We start from the raw sequence: 20843 nt of genomic DNA, 5'->3' as shown, positions 1-20843 counted from the left end.
ATTGTATATTCACAACCTTTAGGAAATAATATCCCCTGATGGCGCAGCGTGTTAAAGCGCTGAGCTGCTGAACTTCTGGACCGAAAGGCCACAGGTTTGAATTGGGGGAGCGGAGAGAGCCCCCACTGTTAGCCCCAGCTTCTGCCAACCCAGAAGTTCGAAAACATGCAAATGTGAGTGCATCAATAGGTACTGCTCCGGCGGGAAGGTAACGCCGCTCCATGTAGTCATCCCACATGACCTTGGAGGAGTCTACGGACAACGCCGGCTCTTCGGCTTAGAAATAGAGATGAGCACCAACCTCCAGAGTCAGACACGACTAGACTTAATGTCTGGGGAAAACCTTTACCCTTGACCTTAACTACCACCAATTCCTCAATACTTTATTTCCCATACTACCATACTTCGCCACAGCAACGCGTGGCCGGGCACAGCTAGTGTGCATATATAATGTGAGTTCTGCTGGATTTCCAGCATTTATATTCAAGCTTTTGAAATGTTTTGTGGTTTTCAGTTTCTGGATAGCTAGGAAATCTCAAAGATATTAACACAGCCTAACAGGATACAACTTGTCAATTTTCTTCATCCAATTTATTTCACGTATCTATTAGATTCACAGGCATGCAGCAGACATATATATTTATGAATTGTATCTTAATTAGCACCTATCAATTCAACAACTGGAAGTAACTATTTATGGTATGAATGTAACACTCCAGATGTAGTTACAGATAACAAAACCCTTATCTTGTTAGAGCAGTTATCAAAATAACTTCTTTTTCAACATTTTCCATACAAGATAACAGTATAATATCTTGAAATATATTTATAAGGAAAATTAGAATGTTCAACTGCAGATGGGTTTATTTTCAGCCAAATATTTCAACAAATCCTTTGCACAAAGTGTGCCAAGAACATAATGAATACTAAAACACAGAGACAATCAATTTCTTATTAATGAATTGGCATAGTGCGACAGCAGAGGGGATGGTAAGTCCTGGCCAGCAAGCATCACAAGGCATGCTTTTTTCAGACCCCTCCACTCCCTTTCCCACTTTTGTGGGACAGAGAAAGCAGAAATAGTGGGAGGGGAAAACAATGTACCTGAGATCCATTGCAACCAGGCAAAAAACTGTCCCAGGGCAGTCACAGATGTAGCTGTGAGGTGTGCCTTTTTTGTGTTTCCCTGCTTCCAGGAAACACACCAGCTGCCTATTACCTCATCCTGTTGGTAACTTACATGTGCACAAATATTCTTTTGGACATGGCTCATAAGTTATTATTTTGCCCTTATTACCTGTCTAAATACCTTTTGCGCACAACAGTCTCTAACTTTGGTGTGTGTGTAGCAATGGTGAGAAGCTCTGACTGGCAAGACACTTTGAAGTATGTATTCTTTATGCTTCCCCACCTCCAGGGAGCCCACCACCCGCCAGCACTTCTGTTGTTTTGCTCTAAAAGCAAAAGCAGGTAGGTGGCGTACTCCTTAGAGGCAGGGAAGTATGCAATGCGCCTGCCAGCCAAATCAACTAGTAACACTGTTAGCCAAACTCTCCTGAAGTTTAGGCTATTGTGTGTAGGAGATTTTTAAACAGAGCACAAGGGAAAGAGGCTAGCCCTCTGTGCCCTGTGCTTATCCAACATTCTGGATTATCTAACGCAGGGATCCCCCAACAAAGAGGGAATGCTACTTTGGTGAGCTCAGAAAAGCCCGATTTCAGCAATTTTTGTTCCCTAGAATCCAATAAAAGACTCTGCCAAAGTGAAAAAGCGCCACCGAGGTGATTTATTAATTCAGCTGAATAGGATGCAATGCCACAATCATTTGTCAAGCAAAGCATGTGGATACAGAGAAAAATGCCATTTTTATAAGAAATACAGAGGTTTGTTTTTCAAATTTCCTGCCCTCCTTCCTCCTCCCAGCTCCCTGCCTTTTAGTAGTCAGTGTTTTTGTAGTCAATGTTTTCAATGCATTGTGATGTTTAGGTGCTAAATTTATAAATACAGTAATTACTAAATAACATTATCATGTATTGAACTGCTTTTTCTGTCAATTTGTTGTAAAACATGTTTTGGTGCTTAATTTGTAAAATCATAATGTAATTTGACGTTTAATAGGCTTTTCCTTAATCCCTCATTATCCAACATTTTCACTTATCCAACAACCTGCCAGCTTGTTTATGTTGGATAAGTGAGACTCTACTGTACATGTAAATAACTAACAGGATAATGGCATACAGGGAGCACGTGAGCTCCTCAAAAGCAACGGGGATCACGAGGAATATGCACCTTGTGGCAACCAAGCCTAACTGCTGCCTCCATTGTTGCCCTGGTACCATTTCTCAGCTAGGCTGCACTAGATTTTAAGGTGTTTGGGATCTTTTTTACAAAAAGGTATTTCTGCATTTGGTTAAATCCACAGACCTGATATGACAGGCACACTGTAAAATCTCAGGAACAACTTGTTAAAATCTATTCTCAACTCTTCATTTTCCTGTATTTCTAACAAAAGTAATTTTTCCAGTCATTAAGTTGGGAATGTTATTGAAAACATGGAACACTAAAGGTACATTAACTACAGCAGTGGTTCCAAACCTATTGTCCATGCACCAACAGTGGTCCCCAATTACTAAAATATGGTCTGTGGCCTCAATGTTACTACACCGGTGCAACAAGAATAACTGATCTTGCAAAACCCTCTTATAATGTCGAGGCAAGGGGGATGTCAGGAGGCGAGAGGCACTACCCACGAAAGGCGCGACAAGCCTCCTAACTGCTGCTTCTCCTCCTCCTCCATCCCCGAGTGGAGCCATTCCATGTGGGACCTGGAAATGGGGGTGTCTTGGTGTCTTTGTTTTTAGGCCTGTTCCTGGGGTTATTTGGGCTGCTGATTCAGAAAATTGCATTACATAGACCACATCAGCTCTAGATTATTAAATATGGTTTTCTGTGGGAGAGCAGATGGTAATTACTGGATGGCATATGTTCTGTATCAGAAACTAGAGCTGATGTGATCTATCCAATGCAATTTTCTGAATCAGCACCCCAGATAACCAAACCAAATCTAAAGTTGACCAAAAACTGATCCGTAACACTTTTGGTACTAATGTTGGAGAGTGGTCCCTGGTAAAAAAAAAAAAGGTTGGGAACCACTGAACTACAGGAACTAGATTCAACAAATCTACATAAAGATGAAAAATTATGGAAATATGTCTTTTCGCCTTCATTCTGACCATCAGTTTACATTCAGAAAATGTGGATAGAGAAGAAAACAAGACAGTTACCAAGTAAGATACTACTGTTACATTTCTCATAATTTAGTCAAGTAAGGAGATCAGCTTAAAAGCAAGGGTAATGAACAGAAGTCTGTAGTCTTTTGTAGTCTATTTCATTTTTCCACAAAAGTGTTATCCAGAAATAACATAAAATATAAATGCTTTAAAACAAAGTATCAAAACCTTAACAAATTTTTTGTTTTCTCAGAAATAGAACAATGAACCAAGGTAGACAACTTCTTTTTAAAAACTTAAGAATGAAAAGGGAATGAAGATTTTTTGCTTTCCTATCCCCTTCTCTTTCTACCTGACATGCAGTCTTAAATTTAACATTTATAGCCTACACCCATATTCTCCTATTGTGATCAATAGCTTTTGCAATGCAGGGTAGAGAAATGTTGTGCAAAAGCTGAGAGAAACACAATGTAACAACAATTTCATTCCACCTTTGCAATTTTAACTTTTGCAGATTTGCCACAAAGTGCTATTTAACATATTCCTTTGAAATACACTACATGAATTTATCCTGCCACATACATGGTCTGTCCCAAAAATAATGAGAAGGGTCAGGAAAGGAAGTTTGGAATTGAGGCAGGTGGTTGGAAAACTCAGATATACAGTTAGACTTTCCTTAGTTGCATCCCTACCTTTATAACACCTTTCAGCTTCAAGAGCTGAGACCAATGTAGCTTGTGTGATGGCTGTTCTGAACGCTTCCCCATCCACCATACATTCCTGACTTGGCTCTGTACAATGTCTTTTCCCAAGGTCAAAACCCACCTTATTTAGTGACAGTGTGCAAAGAGTGGCAGTAATGTTGGAATCACTGTATTCAATCACAAAATGCTTATTCTGAAGGAGATAAAACTGTAACTGCATGTATGTTCAATAAAAATAAACAGCACAATGATAAAGCAGTGCATGACATCTTTAAAGGAAAAGATACATTTGAATTATTTTGTGGTCTTAGCTGTTAAAAATATAAAACCACAGCAGAAATTGAATATTTCCTATTCTGAATGTAACCAACATGAGACATGTGAAAAACATTTGACTGGTTAATAAAACAGATTATGCTGCAATTACCCTGCAGTTAAAAAAAGAATACCTTTCCACAGAAACAGGCAGAACTGTCCTATTATAATAACTTGTAGATTCCAGTGTATCTTTGATGCTAATTCGACTGATTCCAGAGGTAAAAATCTTACAGCAGTTCAGTCATATTTGCGGGGTGTTCAGTTCTAGGTGCCACCACAGGTATGAAAAAAATGCAGATGTAGCCCTTATTATTAAATGATGGTAACATGAATAGGTAACACTTCAGTGTTCATTCTGTGTTCCTGCAAGGCAGGAGGTTGGACTGGACAGTCCTTGTGGTCTCTACCAACTCTATGATTCTGTGTTGACAGCCATTTCTAATGTGAGACACAACAAGCTGTACCAGCTGGAAATCATGGATCTAGATCCCCCAGTTTAGGATAGCCCAATGTATTTTCAAAGTTCTTGGTACCAGGATTTAGAGCCTGTACTGCAGCTGTTTTTCTCTTTACTTTGAAAGGAATAACAACAAAAGGATGAGTAAAGAAAAATGGAAATGACTAGAGTTGGTATGTGCCAACTAATTGCTTCAGGTGACAGAAGACAGGGAAGGGACTCTAGAGCACTCTCCAATGTTGCTGCACTGCAGCTCTCAGCATTCCTCAACATTGACTGATATAGTTATGTATCTAGGAACCACATCCAATAATATCTCATAGACTACATGATTTCTAACCTTACTTTTAAGTTTTATTCATAAACTAGCTTGGGGACCCGGCGATGTCCAGGTTATTTGAAAAAGGTATGATTTGTCTTTGAATGCTATGTTTGGAGTGGATGAACTACAATTCCCAGAATCGTGGATCAACCCTCCCCAAAACCTGCCAGTATTCAAAGTTGGACATTTTGGGTCTGTGTACCAAGTGTGGTCCAGACCTGTTGTTGGCTGGGATCAGTGCTTTGGATACGGGTGAAATACAACTCCCAGAATCAAGGCCCATTCCCACAAACCCCTGCAGTATGTTCAGTTGGTCATGCGGCTTCTCTGTGCGAAGTTTGGTCCCGGTCCACTGTCAGTGTGGGCCAGTTTCTCTGGATGCAGGTGAACTATAACTCCCTTTTCCCCAAACTTGTCCAATATGTTCTATTGGTTATGGGGGCTCTGTGTGCCAAGTTCGGTCCTGTTCCATCATCAGAGGGGTTCGGAGTGCCCATTCATTGCAGGTGAACTATAAATCCCAGTACCTACTACTCCCAAATGTCCAAGCCAATTGCCCTCCAAATCCACCCGTATTCAAATCTGGACATATTGGGTATGCATGGCAAGTTTGGCCATCATTGTTTGGGTTCATAGTGCGTTCTGGGTGTAGGTGAACTACAACTCCTCTACATTCCCCAGTAGGAGTCACAGTGCTCTGACTTGATGCAGGGTGAACTACGACTTCCACCATGTGGAGTCAATCCCTCAAACTCCTCCAGGAAGTGTAGTTGTGCCCTAAACAGTTCTGGCCCAATTTACTTATCCGAACGTATCTCCTCATATGAGCCAGCTAGATCCCTAAGATCATCTGGAGAGGTCCTGCTCTCGGTCCCACCTGCCTCGCAGGCGCGGCTGGTGGGAACGAGGGACAGGGCCTTCTCGGTGGTGGCTCCCCGGCTGTGGAACACCGTCCCCACAAATATCCGACAAGCCCCAACTCTTCTGGGTTTCAGAAAGGCTGTGAAAACATGGCTGTGTGCACAAGCTTTTAACGAGTAATATGATAATGTCGACATGGTCCGATTGAAGGCTGAAGCATGAGGTTTTTAGACAAATGGATCTAATTTACTTATGTTTTAATTTTTATAATGTATTTTAATGATGTATTTTTATAGTTTTAATTGATTATATGTACTGTTTTTTGTTTTATTATTATGTTCTTGGCATTAAATGTTGTCAACTGTGTAAGCCGCCCTGAGTCCCCCCCGGGTGAGAAGGGCGGGGTATAAATTCTGGAAATAAATAAATAAATAAATTTGTTCTGCAGACAGATTTAAACGGGAAGGGCAGTAGGTGGGGTCATGCAAATTCCACAGCAATGGGGAACCCTGGGATGCCTACTTGTGGTGGAGGAAAAGGCAAAATCTAGGATGAAATGGTCCCCAAATGAAAGCATTCCTTGGGTGGTGGGCCATAGTGTTTGGGGAGGACATTGGCAGGGTTTGGACTACATGTTCATAGTGCTCGCTGTAACCACAATGTCAGTGGAAAAGAGTGACTTGGTGGTTCCTCAGCACTGAGAACCATAGCTTGTTTGTGGAGGCCAGAGGCTGTCTGTGTGAGCAGACACCCGTGCCACATACACACATATGGATATAGATTAAGTATGGAACAAGCCCAAGTGCATTTCTCATTCAATCTAGCTATCTCAATATATGAAATAGAGTAAACTGCAAAAATAATGTTCCTGTACAAAACTGAAAAGTGAAAAGAACTGAAAAGGGGTAGGGTGAGGACAAGAAGACAAAAAAGAAAGAGTATACAGCAAAAGTATGCTCTGAACAATACTCTGTGCTTCAGGAGACATATGAGCAAACGTCTGTGTGATTTGCTGCAACTCCAAGGAGCCCTATGCATTTTTCTCCACATCCCAAAGAGATTAACTATCAGAGAGTTAATAGCGAAAATACCATTGTTCTAGTGCCAGCAAAACTACATCGATTGGGATTGCTCAAGTAGAAGGAAGAGGACTTTAATCTCTACTCACTCTGTGATTACCTTGCAGTCAAAATCACAGCTTTCCTGTTACCAAGAACTGTAAGGACAGAAAAATGTGGATAAGGATTGCTGGAATGGTGAATCTTAACCTCAACTTGTCTCTCAGCTTGCCCTAATTTCAACAAGCAGGGATCAGAAAATTTAATCATCCCTATACCTGTATGCTAAGGGGTAGATGAAGGGAAATGTGAGTAAATGCACCAATACATGGTTTCCAACCCACCACAGCAGGCACACCAGTAAGGCTAGGAAAGGCTGTTTGACCATGTATTCTCAGAGAAAGATGAGAAAGCAACAGAATGTGTATTAAAAATCTGGTCAACTCAAACACAGCAAGGAAGAAAAACTCTTGAAGCCATCTACACTGAATTAGTCAGTTTGGCACCATGTGAACAGTCATTGCTTAATCTAATGAAATCCTAGGAGTTAGTATTTTATAAGGTCTTCAACCATTTCTGCTAAAGGGTGCTAGAGCCTCTCCATACTACGACTCCCAGGTTTTGATATCACTGGAGCCATAGCAGTTAAAGCAGTGTCAAACTGCATTCATTCTACAGTGTAAATGTATTCAAAGTTATCAGACAAAACTGTTCCTACCAGAAAAACAAAACAAAAAACAGGGATGTTAAGCACTTTCCCAAGATAGGCTTGCTCAGTTTTGCTGACTCTGACTCCTAGGGATGCAGCAAAACATGCTTCTTACAGCAGAAAAAAACTATTTGTTAGGATCTGCTTCCAATCCTGTGCAACTTAGCAGACAACTCTGAACTGAACACTGATTGCAGCATAAGATCACTTACATAGAAAATAATGCTCTATACACTTATTTTCCCTTCCAATATATATTCCTTCTATTTTATTTATTTATTTATTTGTGGTGTTTATACCACCCTTCTCAACCCTGAAGGGGGACTCAGGGCAGTTCAGAGTGTTGGCAACAATTCAATGCCCTCGATAAAAAACAGCATAAACCATCAAAGTTGACCCTCCCCTAATAAAACATTAAACATTATTAAACACATCACATAAAATATCATTATATATCACACAAAGACATAGCCATTGTCTGTAAACAGTTCTGGGTCATTGCACTTTCAACTTTCACTTTAAATATTCCTATGATGGGCCGAACACCTGGTTCCACAGCCAGGTCTTTATCTGTTTCCTAAAGGTCAGGAGGGAGGGGGCCAACCTAATCTTACTCCAGAGTTCCACAGCGGTGGGGCCACCACCAAGAAGCCCCTGTCCCTCATCCCCTGTGAGGCTGGTGCGGCCGAGAGCAGGACCTCCTCACAAGATCTTAATCTACAAACTTGTTCATTGAGGGAGATACGTTCGAACAGGTAAGTTGGACCGGACCCGTTTAATTATAAATACTTAGGCTAAGTGACTACTAACTTGATTTGTTACTCTAATGTACATTCTGGAAATAGCTCTGATTCTGAGAAACACGGAAGTGTTACTTTAACCGACACAGAAGTTAACACCAATCCAAACAATACCACTAGCATGCAATTGTACTTGAAAAAACTAACGAGAATAATGTACAGTAGAGTCTCACTTATCCAAACCTCGCTTATCCAAGCTTCTGGATTATCCAAGCCATTTTTGTAGTCAATGTTTTCAATATATTGTGATATTTTGGTGCTAATTTCGTAAATACAATAATTACAACATAGCATTACTGCGTATTGAACTACTTTTTCTGTCAAATTTGTTGTATAACACGATGTTTTGGTGCTTAATTTGTAAAATCATAACCTAATTTGATGTTTAATAGGCTTTTCCTTAATCCCTCCTTATTATCCAAGATATTCGCTTATCCAAGCTTCTGCCGGCCCGTTTAGCTTGGATAAGCGAGACTCTACTGTATATACATAGTCAATTTTAAGTAGTAATATTACAACAATAAATTTTCAGGTAGAAATAGTGTCCAAGAAAAAATGTTGGTAAATGTGATCCATATTACACACCTAAAGAAAAGAATACTTCCAGCTATACACAGTGTACTTCACATATTATAGCTTTCCTACACGAAAATACTAATTAACCAGCTATATACTACAGTGTGTGAAAGCTACATATGGCTTTTCATGTATAGTAGAGTCTCACTTATCCAACACAAAAGGGCCAGCTGAAAGTTGGATAAGCGAAAAGTTGGATAATAGAGAGGGATTAAGGAAAAGCCTATTAAACATCAAATTACATTATGATTTTACAAATTAAGCAGCAAAAACATCATGTTTTACAACAAATCGACAGAAAAAGCAGTCCAAAACATGGTAACGTTATGTAGTAATTACTGTATTTATGAATTTAGCACCAAAGCATTGCAATATATTGAAAACATTGATTACAAAAAACATTGGCTACTAACAAATTAACTGCAAATAAAGGTAGAATTGCATAAAATGAACTTACAGTAGCAACATTGTTGGGACATTAAATCCATAAAAGGTTCAATCTTTGCTGTACAGAGAAATAGTGTGGATCAGGGCGGGAGGCAAACTGTGTTGGATAATCCAGAACGTTGGATAAGCGGATGTTAGATAAGTGAGACTCTACTGTATTTGACAACATGCAACATGTCCCAAACTCAAGACATATACACAAAGCAAAATCAAGACACAAAGTTGCATGCAAATTACTCCTAAGCTTTTTTAGGAAAGGTTATAGATGAAGCAACTTAACTTTTATGTTAGGGCAAGTACTATCTTCACCAAGTTTACAGATGGATCAACACCACAGTGAAAATGGAAATTTCCATTTACAAAACAACAACTTTAAGCGCACTAACTTTAAGCATGGCTCTGCTGTGTTGTAATTTTACATTTTCCTAGTTACACAAAGTCCATACAACAACTTGAATGTGTCACAAACATAAAGATGATGGATCACATTCTAAAACAAAGCTTCTACACTGTAGAATTAATGCACCTTGCCATCCCTTCAACTGCAGTGACTAAGTTTCCAGAATCCTGGAAACTGCAGTCTACTGAGGCACCAGCACTCTTTTTAAGGGAAGGCTAAATAACATTTTACAACTAGAATTCCCAAGTGATGTCAAACCACATTCATTCTACAGTATAGATGCACACAAAGTTTTAAATAAAAGTAGGTAATTTCCCTTTGCATGTTAAATTACATGATATGAGAGTAGCAGCTTCTCTTGCACCAGTTCATGAAAGAACCTGAAACCATTGCTCTTCCAATATAACTCACTCAGAGTTTTACAGATGCCATCAACAGTAGCAAAATAATTTGATTATCCCATCATAATTGATTCACCACTTTTGCTACTTTAATTTCTTACAGGAGGAAAGGTGCCTGTTTCAAAAGTTTATCAGAATGCAACCTCCTTCAAACTATGTTTGTAGCAACTGTAGAGAAAATTCATTAAGTGGTATAGCACAGATTACTTTTTTCCATTTGCGATTTTCCTAACGCCATGGCACATGTCCTCTGAATACAACATTATCTAAATTTGACAGTGCTAAAAAGTCATTACTAGCTTAGTTCAGCAAGGAAAAAAATACCTAGAAATTAGATTACTACAAGCCTATGCCTATAACCACTGAAATCCATTTGCATAGTTCAATATTATATGTTATACTCCGTATGTTTATTTAGTTTTAAAACTGGTAGATGACAGACTGATTTCAAACCTAATCCATTAACGACTAATGAAACTGTATGATTTTCAAGCGGAGGAATTGTTTTGACCCTAAAGAAGTCTATAACCTTTGCACTAAGTGATCTACTTTTAATTATACTTAGGGTACGTGACTACTAACTTGATTTGTTATCCTAAGTGATTATAAACTTTTATTACAAATATGACAAGCCTTTGGGTTAAGCAAAATACAAAAAACTGACCACTAATTTTAATACGATATATAAATGATTTTTTCATTGTTCATAAAATCTGTATGACCTGGTTTATTGGATGCTTAACATCCATTTAAACAATTGAAAGGTGCTTTTGGACAAAATAAAATCAGATGAACTGACATGTTTTGTGTCTCTTGTAGCAAATGGCAACAGTATGTCATCTTCTCAGCTTGGGTTTTTGTGCCTGTAGGCTTAAAAAACAAGCAAACACCCCAAAACAAAAGACACGCCAAACACTCAGTGTGTTAGGTTTATAAGGTAAAAGGTTTTCCCCTGACATTAAGTCTAGTCATGTCCGACTCTGGGGGTTTGTGCTCATCTCCATTTCTAAGCTGAAGAACCGGCATTGTCAGTAGACACCTCCAAGGTCATGTGGCTGGCATGACCACATGGAGCGCTGTTACCTTCCTGCCGGAGGGGTACCTACTGATCTACTCACATTTGCATGTTTTTGTACCACTAGGTTGGCAAAAGCTGGGGCTAACAACAGGAGCTTGCCAGATTCAAACCGCTGACCTTTTCGTCAGCAAGTTGAGCAGCTCAGCAGTGTGACCCACTGTGCCACTGGGGGCTTGTTGGGTTTATAGTAGACTCCAATTTGTATTAGGATCGCCAAGCGGTTTTGTAATCTGCAGGCAAAAAGGCAAGAACGCGCAGCTATATATCATGAACAGTCAAGAGAAGGGATGCATCTCTACCCTGTTGAAATAATGCAATTTGACACCACTCAAAGCTAAAGAATCATGGGAATTGTAGTTTTACAAGTTCTTTAGCCATCTCTGTCAAACTACACTTCCACACCATTGAACCATGGCAGTTACAAGTGGCGTCGAAGTGCATTAATTTAACCATGTAGATCAGGCATGGGCAAACTTGGGCCCTCCAGGTGTTTTGGACTTCAACTCCACAATTCCTAATTACACCTGGAGGTCCAAGTTTGCCCATGCCTGATCTAATTAGGAATTGTGAGCGCTGAAGTCCAAAACACCTGGAAGGTCTAAGTTTGCCCATGCCTGGTGTAGATCCACCCACAGGCTAAAAAGAGATGAACTACGGGTGGCTGTGGCTTACAATGGACACTGAATCAAACGATGCACCGCCTTTCTACAGTTGGTGGTTGCAGCCTTCCCAGGCGGGATGGAATGCCTTCCTTCAGTCTCCCTGCTGACCAGGTTCACAAAACATCCTGGAAGCTTTTTTAAGGCGCGACCTCCGCTCTTGTAGAGTCACTGAAGGCAATGCTCAGGCCTGGCCGTGAAAGGCCAGGCTTGGGATAGCAGGGCCGGCGGCTTGGACCAGGCCTACGGGAACCGCAGCCTCTGGGCGGAGAGGCGGAGCCGCTGGGTACGCGCTCCTTCGAGCGAAGGAGATGGGGAGCGAGAGGGCGAGGAAGGAAAGTCCTGCCTGACTCTCGCGGCCTTGGAAGGATGCTCCACAGCCGCCCTCCAGGCAGAAGCCGCTGCCACTATCTTTCTCCCCGGCGCTTCCCCCTCCTGCTGGATGACAAAATGGCGGCGGCAGGAAGTACCATCAGCGCGCGCCCCGCCCCGCCCAGGCCCGTTCACTGCGCCACCCGCTCACTCGCCCCCACCCCTCGCCCAAGGACTTCAAGGAAAGCCTCGCGCTGCCCTCGCACACGCTGGGCCGCACGCGCCCTCCTTCCACACACAACTTGGCTCCGCACAAGACTGGCTTACGACAAGCACGTACCCTACGGAGAGAGAGAGAGCGGCCAAGGCGCCCTTACGCAGCCACCAACTCCGCAGCCACCCTCAGCCTTCCGCAAGTTGCGTAAACGCGTCAGACCCTCGTCGCCGCCACCCCCTGCGCCGGAGGGAGGACTTAACCTCTGGAGCGTAAATAGCGAACGGGAAGGGCGCACGACGGTAAACTGGGAAGGTTCGTGTTAGAGCCTTTGCGCAATAGGCCTCGGCGCAAACTACGTAATCCGCCTGACGCAGCGGTCACATTACGCAATGCGGGTTACGCTAGCAAGGCAGCGTAACTGATGAAGGAGAATACCAACCCCCGCAGCCTCTCCCGGCCCGGCCCAACTCTTACCTGAGGCCGCGCGAAAGGCTGGAGCAGGCCGCGCCGCCGCGAGGCTCCCCCCTGCAAAACCCCCAGCGAGGAGGCAGTGCCGCGCGCCCTCAGAGGGAGGGAAGGAAGGGCCGAGGAGCAGGGCGAGCCGAACGGGGCAGGCACAGCGACGGGCAGCGGGACCAGCAACGGCGCCGCACTGACCTCACCGCGCAGCGCGTGACGTCACCGCGCAGCACGGCCCCGCCTCGCGTCCGACGTACGGCTCGGGAGGCGAGGCCCCGCCCCCTCCAGGAAAGGGAGGGGGAGGAGGGGGAGGGCTCTTCCTCCACTGGGAGAGAGGAAGCGCGCCTTGACAACATCGAATGAATGCGGCTTGAAACCACTTTAACCGTGGAACCGATGCCGTGGAACTCTGAGAGAGCTGTAGTCCTAACATTTTTGGCCGAGAAAGTTCAAAACAACTGGCATGATTCCGTAGCCCTGAAGCCGTGGGTGGCGGTTAAAGTGGTATCCAGCTGCATCCATTCTACGATAGGGGCAGCCGGGAGTTCTTCAGGTGACTACACTCATTTCTAGGTTGCTGTGAGTTTTCCGGGCTGTATGGCCATGTTCCAGAAGCATGCTCTCCTGACGTTTCGCCCGCATCTATGGCAGGCATCCTCAAAGGTTGTGAGGTCTGTTGGAAACAAGGCAAGTGGGGTTTACAGTATATTTCTAGAATTTCCAGGGTGGGAAAAAGAACTGTCTTTTGTAGGCAGGTATGAATGATTGCAATTAATCACCTTGATTAGCATTGCATTATTTTTCAGCTTCAAGGCCTGGCTGCTTCCTGCCTGGAGGCATCCTTTGTTGGGAGGTGTTAGTTGGCCCTGACTGTTTCCTGTCTGGAATTCCCGTTTTCAGATAGTTGTTCTTTATTTACTGTCCTGATTTTGAAGTTTTTTAATACTGGTAGCCAGATTTTGTTCATTTTCATGGTTTCTTCCTTTCTATTGAAATTGTCCACATGCTTGAGGATTTCAGTGGCTTCTCTGTGTAGTCTGACATAGTGGTTGTAGGAGTGGTCAAGCATTTATGTGTTCTCAAATCATATGCTGTGTACAGGTTGGTTCATCAGGTGTTCTGCTATGTCTGACTTAGTCTGCACTGCTGTGCCTTTCATGCTCCTTGATTCGTGTCTAGGCAATGCTGCTGCGTTTGGTGGTCCCTATGTAGACTTGTCCACAGCTGCATGGTATACGGTAGAGTCCTGCAGCGTGGAGAGGATCCCTCTTGTTCTTTGCAGAATGTAGCATTTGTTGGATTTTCTTAGTGGGTCTGTAGATAGTTTGTAGGTTGTGTTTCTTCATCAGCTTCCCTATGCATTCAGTGGTTCCCTTGATGTATGATAATTACATTTTTTCTCTGGGCGGATCTTTGAATGTTTTGCTTTTGTTGGAAACTGCCCTGAGTCCTCTTGGAGAGATAGGGTGGTATATATATAAAGTATTATTATTACTGATACAAATACAGAGTATGACACAGCAAACGAGATGTATATGCTGGATTTCGTATCACAAACTCACAAGTCGAACACTTCCCAAGCGTTTAGGACTGTGTGATGTATTTTCAGATGATGCACGCAGATCCCAGCAGGGTGGTCTTTTGCAGTTGGCAGATCGTAATTTTGTCAATGTTTATTGTTTCCAAATGCTGGCTGAGATCTTTTGGCACGGCACCCAATGTGCCCATCACCACCGGGACCACCTGCACTGGTTTCTGCCAGAGTCTTTGAAGTTCAATCTTGAGGTCCTGATAGCGGCTGAGTTTTTCCTGTTGTTTTTCATCAATGCGACTGTCACCTGGGATGGCAACATCAATGATCCAAACCTTTTTCTTTCCCACCACTGTGATGTCTGGTGTGTTGTGTTCCAGAACTTTGTCAGTCTGGATTCGGAAGTCCCACAGTATCTTTGTGTGCTCATTTTCCAATACTTTTGTAGGTTTGTGATCCCACCAGTTCTTTACTGCTGGCAGGTGGTACTTGAGGCATAAGTTCCAATGAATCATTTGAGCCACACAGTTGTGCCTCTGTTTGTAGTTTGTGCGATCTTCTTACAGCAGCTGAGGATATGATCAATAGTTTCTTCAGCTTCCTTGCACAGTCTGCATTTTAGGTCACTGGCTGATTTTTCAATCTTGGCCTTAATTGCATTTGTTCTGATGGCTTGCTCCTGGGCAGCAAGAATCAGGCCTTCTGTCTCCTTCAGTGTCCCATTTGTGAGCCATAGCCAGGTCGTCTCCTTATCAACCTTTACTTCAATTTTGTCAAGGAACTGTCCATGCAATGCTTTGTTGTGCCAGCTGTCAGTTCTGTATTATTATTATCATCATCATCACCACCTTTGTCTTTACTCGTGTGGCTTGTTCTTGGCCTAGCAGCTATTCTGATGTTTGTGGTGGAGTATCCATTGGCCTGTAGAGCCCAGTTTAGAACAATATTCATAAAACAGAGGAATTCTAGACATGAATCTATCAGGGCCAGCTAGCACCTCCCAACAAAGGATTCCCACAGGCAGTAAACAGCCGCACCTTGAAACTGAAAGGCTATTCAATGCTAATCAAGATGGCCAATTACAAGTTCTTCCCCCCACCCTGGACATTCTGCCGACATATAAACCCCACTTGCCTAGTTTCCAACAGACGTCACAACTTCTGAGCATGCCTGCCACAGATAAGGGCAAAATGTCAGGAGAGAATGCTTCTAGAACATGGCCATACAGCCTGAAAAACTCAGGGCAACCCAGTGATTCCAGCCATGAAAGCCTTCGACAACCAATTTAATACAAACACGAATCAAAGAACATGAAAAGCACTGCAGACTTACTCAACCAGAGAAATCAGCCATAGCAGAGCACTTGATGAACCAACCTGGACACAGTATATTATTTGAGAACACAGAAATGCTTGACCACTCCAACAACTATCCTGTCAGACTATACAGAGAAGCCATTGAAATCCACAAGCATGTGGACAACTTCAACAGAAAGGAGGAAACCATGAAAGTGAACAAAATCTGGCTACCAGTATTAAAAAACTCAAAAATCAGAACAGTAGATGGGAAGCAACACTCTGAGGGCAGAGGAACCCCAAGGATGGCTAATGACTCTGAACAAAGGATGCCCCCCAGGCAAGAGACAAACCTTTCCAATGCTAATTAGGGTGATTAACTGAAACATTAACACTGGCTTCCAACTGACAAAGGACTCTCTGGACTCTCCACAGATATATATTCTTACCTTCCTTGCCTAGTTTATCCATGCCTCACAACCTCTGAGGATGCCTGCCACAGATGTGGGCGAAACGTCAGGAGAGAATACTTCTGGAACATGGCCACACAGCCCGAAAGACATACAACAACCCTCCAACATTTAATACAATTCATTTGGCCAGTTCTACATACCTCGCCTTCTAGTGTCGGGAGCCCTCTCGTTTTCCTCGCCAAGTCATTCCCTTCTTTCTCTTCTCTTCCAGTCTTGTTTTGAGGGGCGGAGGGAGCCATGTCCCGTGGCCCAGGCAGGCGGTGCGAGAGTTCTCCCATCTCTGCGCCGAGAACGCGCCGAGCCTGGCCGGGCAGAGAGAGGGGCGCGCGGGAAGGACAGGCTGGGGGCGCCATCGGTGCGCGTTGCGTATGAGGCGAGAGGAGGGGGCCTTAAAGGCGCCTGATAGGAGCGAGGCCCCGCCATGGCTCAATGGGTTTGCAGTTTATTGGGCCCTCGTTCACAAGGAAGCCCGAAGACCGTGTAGGTAGGTCGGTAACTATTACAGGATTGGCATAGCACTGATTGAGCCCAGTTGGAAGTGGCTTCAAACGGCCTTCATTCGACTCGAAATAATGCAGATTCTGGCACTACTCTCACTGATGGAGTAGGCTCATGGGAAGTGTTATTTGAAAGGCCTTCTCTGCCAATGAGGGCCCCTAGGGCAGGCATGGGCAAACTTGGGTGTTTTGGACTTCAACGCCCACCATTAAGATTAAACGGCTGAGGGGGGAAAGGAAAGGGTCTGAGGCTGTGAAGAATGGTGGGAGTTGAAGTCCAAAACACCCTGGGGGAGGACCCAAGTTTGCCCATGCCTGCTTGTGAGGCTAAAGACCTTGTGAAACTACAACTCCCTCTTAGGATTCTATATCATTGGCCTGTGGCGGCTAAAGTGGTGTCAAACTGCATTCCTTCTGCAGTGTAGATGGGCCTCCAGGCTCTCCCTTTGCAGACCGATTTCCTGGCCTTTGGATCCTGCCCCCATTTTGAGCCTAGAGGAGGACCTTTGTCCCCTTCTCAGCCCTTGGAGGTGGACTTTGGCCCTGGCCGCTGGCACTTGGCAGCAGGCAGCTCTGGGAACCGGGCAAAAAGGCCTGCAGAAAGTAACTCCTGACCACGCTGCCTGCAAACCAAGAGCAACAAAGTCTGTCAGACATTGTTGTCAAAGGATTTCATGGCTGGAATCGCTGGGTTGCTGTGAGGTGTCCAGGCTGTATGGCCATGTTGCAGAAGCATTCCCTCCTGATGTTTCACCCACATCCTCAGAGGTTGTCTGATGATGATGTGGGCGAAGTGTCAGGAGAGAATGCTTCTAGAACATGGCCACACAGCCTGGAAAACTCACAGCAACTCTGCTAGACAAATTTCGCATTGGCTCAGTTTGGCAGGCTATTTCTTCAAGATCATACTTAAGGGAGAGAGTGGGGTAAAGGGTGGGGAAAGAGGTGGATTTTATGGGTTGGGAAGCCACAGCCCTGGCAGCTCCCTCTCAGAAACAGTGGTGCCACACGCTGTCGGTTGTTCAAGAAAGGTGGCACTAGGAACACTTTACAAATATAGCCAGCCCTCTGTGTCCATGGATGCTGCACTCACGAATTCAACCATTTATTACACACATATATATCATTCCAAAGGGAAAATCTTGGTTTGCCACTTCATACAAGGGACACCTTTTTAGTCCACCACTATACACCATGGGACTTGAGCAGCCATGGATTTTGTTCTCCCCTCGGAGTCCTGGAACAAAACCACAGCAGTTATTCACAAAAGCTAGTGATTGGCATGCAAATTATTTCTCAGCACATTTTAAATAAGAAAGTGCCACAATTTTAATCGTGATTTCATTTCCAAGCACTCGGTAAGGGGTACAAGTCAAACATATGACCAGAAGACCAAAACAACATTATTGTCAATATCCAACATGTCAGACTGCATCAACACTGTAGAATTGTTGCAGTTTGACTCCATTGTAACTGCCATGGCTGAATGCGACAGAATCCTGAGATTTGTAGTTTCACAAGGTCTTTAGCCTTCTCTACCAAAGAGTGCTGGTGCCTCACCATACTACAAATCCCAGGATTCCATAACATTGAGTCACGACAGTTACTTATCTCAAATTAATTCTAAAGTTAAAGATTCGGTTACAAATTTATTTCCCATTGTACAACATTAGCATTTTGCTTCTTCACATCATTCTCATTGCAAATAAATATCATATTTCACCATAGTTGCAGCAACCAGATTTTGCATACTACAGTACACATTTTGTAAAAGTACTTTTTACCAATAGATTTTTTGAGGACAATTATTGCCTTTTTAGATGTTTAATTAGAACATTTAGGTTGTGTGCACATGTTTAGTATCAATATTCTGCCTTCAAATGTAAACAAAAAACAATTTAACATGGGAAATGATATTTCCTGCATCTTTGAATAACCACAGATGACACCCCATAAATGTGGTATGAGACCAAAGGGCATGGCATCTGGGTAAATTTGAGCCCCCAGCACTTAAAATAATAATTGTGATATATTTCATTTTTATTAAGTTACAATTCATAATTCATATGTGCTTCAATTAATGTTGGGACCTACCTTGGGTCTTGTTCAGGAGAAATAATAATAAATATTTATTTGTATCCAAATTTTCTCCCTAACGGGACCCAAAGCAGCTCACAACATAATACAATACAAATCAAAGTATACTTAACATAAATACAATAATAATAATAATAATAATAATAATAATAATAATAATAATAAAACTTTATTTATATTCCACTCTTGCTCCCTGAGGGGACTCAGGGCAGATTCATAACAAAAGATGGCAAAAATTCAATGCCAGATTCGATTCATAAAAAACTTTATAGAGAACTATAAAGAAAAATCACACAAAACATAATAATGTCCAGAAATAAGATATAAATAAATATTAAGCATTTAAAACATTTAAAATCAATTACAATTATTGTGGAGACTCATCAATTAAATAATATATTTTTCTAAGCTCAATGCAAATCAACCTTGCTGTCATTAGCAATTGAAGTCATTCCTCAAAAACTTGTTTGAATAGGTAGGTCTTCAACTGGTTCTTGAAAGTTAACAAGGAAGGGGCAGTGTTAATCTCAATAGGGAGGGAGTTCTCAAAGGGGCAGGGCAGCTACCGAGAAAGTTACTATGTCAATGAAATAAATAACCTGCATACCATTGAAGATGTAATGCATTTCTTTTATTTCATGTCATTTATGGCCCCAACTGCAGAAGATATTATAATCTTAATTTGACAACCACCTGATGTAGAATACTTGCGTTATTGTATGTATGTATTGTATGTAATGCACTAGGAGCATTTTTGAACATGAACTGTTTTTATCCAATATAAATATGCACTTATCCCACATGTGTCACCTTCCTTCCAGTAGAACCTCCCCTATTTATCTACCTTACATCTATTTTTTACAAATACCCCTTTATTATAAGAACATGTCTTTAACAGTATTATGGAACAGAACTGTGTTGTGTAATTTTTCAGCAGTGTATAACTAATACACATTTCATAGTAAAAACCAAAAGTGCCAGCTTAATCAATATGGCATGTGTTATGCAACTACCTAGATAGCAAACTATAAAGGTTTGCAGATCGCAGCAGAAACAGGCTTGGAGTCGTATGAAACATGTTACTTATGATCACGGAATCTCAATATTGTATGAGTCACTACTATAAAAGTAACCAACGGAACAATGCTTTTCAAACACTGTGAAAGTAGAACAGACTGTATTCTTGCTCTTTTCCTAGCATCTCAATTTAAGCAGAGTTATTATTCATGAATCTCTTCTGAGTAGTATTAGATGCATACCCAAGAATAATAATGTATGTTTGCAAGACTCTGTGGGATGTATTTGCCTAACACTGTGTAGTCACAAAGCCATGCAGATATAGCTTTTGTATCCAGAAGTGAAGCACTACTTCCAATTTTACACCAGTTACAAAATGTTTTAGAAACAATTTAAAATATTAGTAACAATCCAGAGATTATTCAAAAATTATATTCTGTACAAAATCTACTGTTTATTGTATATTGAGACAGCATTGTCAGAGTGATAACTTCAAGGAGAAGAAAAAGATGCAACTTCTATAAGGCAATACAGAACTATAAAGAAAAACCTTGGCATATGAGACATATGCACGAAGAGACTACATTAGACTCCTTAAAGGGCAAGCTGCATTGACAGAGAATTGTTCAGTTTATGGGCACACTTAACACACTTGTTACTGCACACTACATAAGCAATAGAGAGCCAGTATGGTACAGTGATCTGAGGGCTGAATTAGGACTTTAATAGACAAGGTTAAAATCCTTGCTCAGCCATGGAGACCCACTGGTGAACCTTGGGCAAATAGAATAACTTTATTGTCATTGTACATTGTACAACAAGATTAAATGCTTTCCCCAGTACATATCACAAACAACACACCTGTCTCTCCACTCTCCCACCCCACCGCACAGCCCCCAATGGCATATCAATGCAAAGCCATGGA

At 42.3% G+C, this 20843-nt stretch overlaps 1 protein-coding gene and 1 long non-coding RNA gene across 6 annotated transcripts in view; one reads left to right on the top strand and one right to left on the bottom strand.

Annotated features, from left to right (window-relative positions):
- brd4 (bromodomain containing 4) overlaps nt 1-16582 on the bottom strand; it is a 98444-nt gene extending 81862 nt beyond the window's left edge. For 2 of the 5 annotated variants that reach the window (XM_008104246.3, XM_003217146.4), the window contains exon 1: nt 13024-13162. The gene's annotated coding sequence lies outside the window, so the exon portion shown is untranslated. Of the gene's footprint in view, nt 1-12033; nt 12446-12672; nt 12810-13023; nt 13163-16447 lie in introns of those variants that run through there. The other 3 variants (XM_016991283.2, XM_062970743.1, XM_016991282.2) reach the window with 3 other exon arrangements.
- A 71-nt stretch (nt 16583-16653) lies between these two features.
- Nucleotides 16654-20843, top strand: part of LOC134296282 (uncharacterized) — a 28078-nt gene continuing 23888 nt past the window's right edge. The window contains exon 1 of the long non-coding RNA XR_010002945.1: nt 16654-16791. This is a non-coding gene — a long non-coding RNA (uncharacterized LOC134296282). The remainder of the gene's footprint in view (nt 16792-20843) is intronic.

The sequence above is a fragment of the Anolis carolinensis genome, chromosome 2, assembly GCF_035594765.1.
Source record: "Anolis carolinensis isolate JA03-04 chromosome 2, rAnoCar3.1.pri, whole genome shotgun sequence".
Lineage (NCBI taxonomy): Eukaryota > Metazoa > Chordata > Lepidosauria > Squamata > Dactyloidae > Anolis > Anolis carolinensis.
This window is presented reverse-complemented; position numbering and strand designations above follow the sequence as displayed.